This window comes from Panthera pardus, unplaced genomic scaffold (assembly GCF_024362965.1).
Source record: "Panthera pardus isolate Hobbes unplaced genomic scaffold, ASM2436296v1 HiC_scaffold_3, whole genome shotgun sequence".
Classification (NCBI taxonomy): domain Eukaryota; kingdom Metazoa; phylum Chordata; class Mammalia; order Carnivora; family Felidae; genus Panthera; species Panthera pardus.
Window position 1 is genome coordinate 20031304 of NW_026526876.1, and position 5812 is coordinate 20037115.

The window sequence follows — 5812 nt, forward strand, 5'->3', positions numbered from 1 at the left end:
GCTGGTTAGGGCTGGTGGGGGGAGGAGAAGGGGATTAGAGGATTACTAAAGTACATGGGGTGTCTTTTGAAGGTGATGAAGGAGTTCTGAAATTAACTGCGGTGAAGGTTGCCCACACCTGAGAATATACTAAAACCAGTGTGTATGGCTGAATTGTATGCTCTGTGAATTATATCTCCATAAAGCTGTTAAAAAAAAAAAAACACAGAAGTTGGGTGTCGAAGGAAAAGATTCCCTTTGAGGCTGGACAGACATGGCTCCAGATTCCAACTCTGCTACTTACTAGGTCCGCGTACAAGGCATTTAACCTCCTTGACGCATCAGCTTCTCCAAGTGAAAATACTTCATGTTTAGTGTTTTTTGAGTAGATTTAAGATACTTTATAAAGCACTTTAAAAGTTCCTGGCATATACATAGTAGTTAGGGGTTTTTTTTATATATAATTTTAATAATAATAATTAACAGCTGAAGACGGTACAGAACCAGCTACTGGAAATCATCACTGCATATTAAATGCTCATTCTTTAGGAGAGAAGGGAATTAGTAATGAGAGGAAGCAGACCTCAAAGAGAAAGTAGGAGCACGCAGACCATTAGTGCTAACACTAGAGGAAGGATCACTTGTCTCCAATTTGGAAAATAAGTAGGTAAAAGGGGCTTCTGATAAGAGCTGGGTGAGTGGGTTTGGGGTGCCAGCAGGGCCCGCGTTTGCTTATCAAAGCCTGGAGGCTGTTTTGGTAGGATCAAGTGAAATGTTCTGGAGAGAAAAGAGGATATAGCTTAGCAGAGCTTAAAATCGAATGGAATTTGGAGCCAGCAGAATACAATATTGTGCCCAAGTTTTGCACTTAACTCCTGATGCAGATTGAATTTGTTTATTTGTCTTCCAGAGAAAGGAAGGGGAGCTAATTTGTGTAATTGTTTCATATCTAGAGGAAAAGCAATCATTGATCCAGAGTATGGGTTTCGTTTTGCTTTAATATCACCTCCTGCTTATCTATCCCCTAAGTGTATGGATGTCAAAGGGAAACAGGTTTTGATGAAGGTGCTAAATCCGCCACAAGGTGACAAGTTAGCCTGGCCTGTCTCATGGGTCGGAGACAAAAGACAGTTTATCACAGGGCTAGTGGGAGCCAGTGCATTCTGGTTTTTGCAACAACTCTCTAAGCTACAGTTGCCATAAGGCACTGCAAAGAGGGCCAGCTCATACCTGTGCACGCGAGAAGGGTGTGTTACAAGACGGGAACCCTGAGCTTAGGGACCTGAATCTTTTATAATGGACAGTAAGCATGCCTACCCTTCATCCCCGAGGAGGACATTACATCTTCCAAAGCTATTCACCGTGCAAACATCTTTATAAAGATCAGAGCAAAGGCAGTCGGCATCTTGGCTCACAAGATATACAGAAATGTGAGAGACCCGTGGAATATCGTCTCCCCACACATAACAGCGGTGTGATCTCGAGTCTCAGTTTCTTCATCTGTAAAACGGGGATGATACGTATCTGGCACGTGGTGGGAGAGAAAAAATGAAATACCAGTATAGTCTTTCAAGCTCAGTTCCTGCCACGCTACAGACACTCAAGAAATGTTAGTTACTTTCTCCTGCTGCCTCCCCCTTCAGCTAAAGGACAGTTTAGTGAAGACTTTATTCTGTGCAAATTCCACCACATTGTACCAACTCTCATTAGAATCCATTAAGACAATACCCATATGAGGGGTGCCTGAGTGAGTCAGTTGGTTAAGCCTCCGACTCCGGCTCAGGTCATGATCTCGTGGCTCATGAGTTTGAGCCCTGCATCGGGCTCTGTGCTGACAGTTCGGAGCCTGGAGACCACTTGGGATTCTGTGTCTCCCTCTCTCTTTGTTCCTCCCCCGCTCATACTCTCTCTCTCTCTCTCTCTCTCTCTCTCTCTCTCTCTCTCAGAAATAAATAAAGATTAAAACCATTTTAAAAAAGATAATATCCATATGAAAACTTGTCATCGTTATTTTGTTCCAAGATGGCAGCCTATCTAGCCAATAGAATCTGTGTCTTGCTTCCATTAGCGAAGTAGCAAACTTGATCAATTTCAGCCCAAAGATTCACCATGAAACAACTCAAAAGTCCTAAATCCTCCAGTTCAGTGGGTCTCACACTCTGTTGCATGTTTAAGTCACCTGGAGGGCTTTAAAAAATGCCACTGCCTCCAATAGCAATGAAATCATACTCTCTGGGGGCAGGACTCAGGCACCAGCAGTGAAAAAAAAAATTCTCCAGGTGTTCCAATATGCAGCGGTATGCAACGTTCCAATATGCAACGGTAGAGCCGTTGCTCTGGCTCTCACTCAAGCAACCAGAAGAGTTTGCACGTGCTGCTTTGCAATTCTTAAGCTGTTTCACTGGAGTGTAATTGGTCTAACTCTGAAAAGGTCACCAGGCATTTGCCGGTATTTTGCTGAGCCCAGCAGGGAGCAGTGACCAGGGCAGGGGGAGTGGGCACACAGAAGAACCTGAAAGTGGGGGCTGGGGGAGGGTCCATTCCCAGAGGATAGGGGAGCACCCTATCTTGTGAACTTTAGAATTCCGCTGCATCCTGAGAATAGGGCTCTGTATGCCCTGGGCACTCAATAAATGCTTGCAAATGGTCTCCGTCTTCTCGGCTCCACCCGCCGAGCATCAAACATTCTGCACGCACACTTCAGCTGGAAGGTAGCTCTCGTCCTTGCCTTGCTCCCTGGCCGACTAGATTATAGGATTAACTCTTCACCCCCTGGCTGGGCCACGGGGAATTCTCTCTCCTCTCTTTCTTTAGGCATAAACAATCAATGATAAAGATTTTCCCACTTTCTTCTCCCACCTTTCTTTGGAGTTGTTTTTAGATGGTGACTTTTGGGTTTTGGCAGATCCTAAAAGAGAAACGAAGGCAAGGCCCAGCATCGGGGATGAGCCGGGGCTCCCCTGTGGCCTGCTCGGTGGTCACGTGACAGTGCCTCTCTGATGCTCTATCCCGGTGGTAAGCAAGGGTGCGTGACAGGTGCACAGAGCCCCCAAAGTCCGAATTTTGCATTTGCTTTGAGCGAGTGTTCAGTCCCCCTCCCCACCCTGCTCATAAACATGTCAAATACTCAGGTAATCCAGACACCCGAAGGCCAAGTGAGCCTACCTTGTCTATATAATTCAGGCTGCCCAGTAAGTTACCTAAAACTCAGGTGAACATGGGCCTTTTGAACCTGACCTCGGGAAAGCCTGCGGGAGGGAGCCCTTGTTTCCAGAAGGAGGCTGCATTTTCCTCTTGGTGCCTGGCTGGAACGAAAGGGACCAGAGCATTAGGCAAGCTGGGGGATCTCCCTCCCCAGGTACTGAAGCAGGAGCCGTGGTCCCCGGCGAGGAGGGCTCTGAAAGCCCCCTGGCACCAGGGGTTTCCTGCAAAACCAGGCTGCGGGGAGGGAGCCCTGGAGTCTGATGTTGCTGGCCATGGGCACACAGTTGACGAGGGCGAGCTTCCCTTTATGCCACACCGCCAGGAGGTGGGGGCAGGCTGCAGAAAATAGCCAACTGGGGAAACTGAGTCCCTCCATGACTCATGAGGCTTTTAAACCATAGCTGCTTGGGCAGGGGTATGGGGCCTGAGCCGGAGTTTGGGGAAGGGGCCGTCTTTCTCTAGCTGAGCTCAAGAGATGTTAAAACGGGCAAGGTTTGGAATGGCTGCTGCCTTCCCCCTGCCCCTCCTCTGTTTCCAGGCCCCTCTTCCATTATGTGGGGATGATGGCGCAGAAACTGGAGCTTTGTTCTTTCCCTCTTCCTGGGCACCTGCTGCTCCAGTCCTACCCACCTGGAGGCTCGCAGGCCTCCATAGTGACATCACAGGCCCGTCGCCGCGGAAACGGGCAATGAGCTCAGGCAGTAGGGGCTTGATGGCTTCAGGCAGGGAAGGAGGCTAGTGGAGACCAAGGAGTCAGGGTTTGGAGCTCCACTCAAGAGGGATTAGAATTGATGCGGGGGGCAGGGGGGGAGGGTAAGACTAGAATGTGGCCACAAGCTTCCCAAAACAGGAGCAGCTTTCAGAAGGCACGGATGCCACCGAAAAGCTAAGTTGATGGTCCCTCCCTGCAGGAGCCGCCCCCTGCCTGGTGCCCCGCTGCAGAGCCTGATTGCTCATTCGGGAGCGGTTTCTACTTGTAATTTGTTGGCTCAAAGGTCGGAATGGACGTCTTAGGAAGACAGATTTCCTCGTGGCCATTCCTTAGGGACCGAGCTCTCAAAACCAGTTGGGCCAAATTTCAGCCCAATTTGGGCCTGAGGTTCCCTCGGGGGTGGGCGTGGCTCACAAAGAAGACAGACAAGTTGCAGGGGTGCTGGGCTGTGTGTCCAGAGGGTCAGGTGGGGAAAAAGAGGGACAGGGAGGCCGACGGAGCCCCGGGAGGCAAGGAGACAGGGCACTTTATAAATCACCAGCTCCCTTTTAAAAATGGAGTCTAACCTCCCTCAGCTTTGCTTTTGAATTTATTAGCAGCTTCATTTCCCCGGGTAATAATTCATTATCTCGTTCCCAGCCCGAGAAGCGGTGCCGGCCCAGAAGTGACATTCCCTTCCACACCTTTAAGTGATACTCTTTCAGCTGTGTTATCTTCAGATCACTCTGGGCCTCGACCCCAGGCCCCCGCTGCGTCCGCACAGGCCCCGGCCCACCTCCTTTGCTGGTGCTCTTTCCACCAGGGCTCTCTCTGGGGCCCAAGCCCCTCTCCATCGGGAAGCCAGCCGGCTGCCGGCAGCAGTGGTGAGATAGAGCCTTGCTGTTGGAACCGGAATTGAGATAACTGCTTTTTGGGGGGGGGGGGAACCGAGGGGAGGGTTGGAGGGGGCCACACGTGTCAGCTTAGCCGGAGGATCTGAAAAAGCTATTTCAATCGCGTCTCCAAGTGGGAAACTGGCAGATGCCCTTCTGTGGAATGAAAGTTTTGCTCTTCCTCTCCGTCTCCTCTGCCAAGGAAGAAAGCTCGACTAACAAGGGATGTGATGATGCTTTTTCATCAGGCAAAAGTCCTTTTTCCTCAAATCCCTTCTCTCCTCACGTCGCAGAAAAGACCCTGTCCTCACGGCCAATATGTCAGGCCGGAAACGAGGATGGGGCTGCGTGTTAGAACCACCTGATGTCCAAGGCCGGACCAGATAAACTCGAAGCCATGGGAGCAGGACCAGACAGCAGGATGGTGAAAGTGCTCAGCTGATCCCAGCCTGGGCCGGGTCTGAGCATCACTGCCCTACAGCCTTATTGCCTAAGCTCCACCTGGGACCTCAGCATCGCTGGGAATTTGTTAAAAATGCTTGACCCTAGGGGCGCCTGGGTGGCTCAGTCGGTGAAGTGTCCGACTTCGGCTCAGGTCATGATCTCACGGGCCGTGAGTTCGAGCCCCGCGTCGGGCTCTGTGCTGACAGCTCGGAGCCTGGAGCCTGCTTCAGATTCTGTGTCTCCCTCTCTCTGACCCTCTCCCGTTCATGCTCTATCTCTCTCTGTCTCAAAAATAAACATTAAAAACTGCTGGACCCAAGCCCCACGCCTGGCCTGATGGAGCAGAATCTGCGTTTTCAGCAAATCCCCAGGGAACAGATGAGTATCTTGCCCCATGGGCATTGAAATCCCTTAGACTTAGAGCCTCGCCATCCCTCCTCCTGCTCTATCAGCCCTGCTGTGCTGTGCTGGGGGGGAGGGGGCGGGGGACGGGTCACAAGTCCCAAGGGTAGGAGAGAAGACAGCCCTTTTCTCCAATGTCAACCGTCACACCGTTGCACCTCCACCTGGCCGAGAAAGGGGGCTGGAGGAAAGCAGGAAC

At 50.8% G+C, this 5812-nt stretch overlaps 1 long non-coding RNA gene across 1 annotated transcript; it reads right to left on the reverse strand.

Annotated features, from left to right (window-relative positions):
• Window positions 1-959: 959 nt before the first annotated feature.
• Window positions 960-3444, reverse strand: LOC109276999 (uncharacterized). The gene is made up of 3 exons (XR_002084933.2): window positions 3180-3444; window positions 2839-2887; window positions 960-1503 (listed from the first exon to the last, which is right to left on the reverse strand). It is a non-coding gene; the product is annotated as an uncharacterized LOC109276999 (long non-coding RNA).
• Window positions 3445-5812: the final 2368 nt, after the last annotated feature.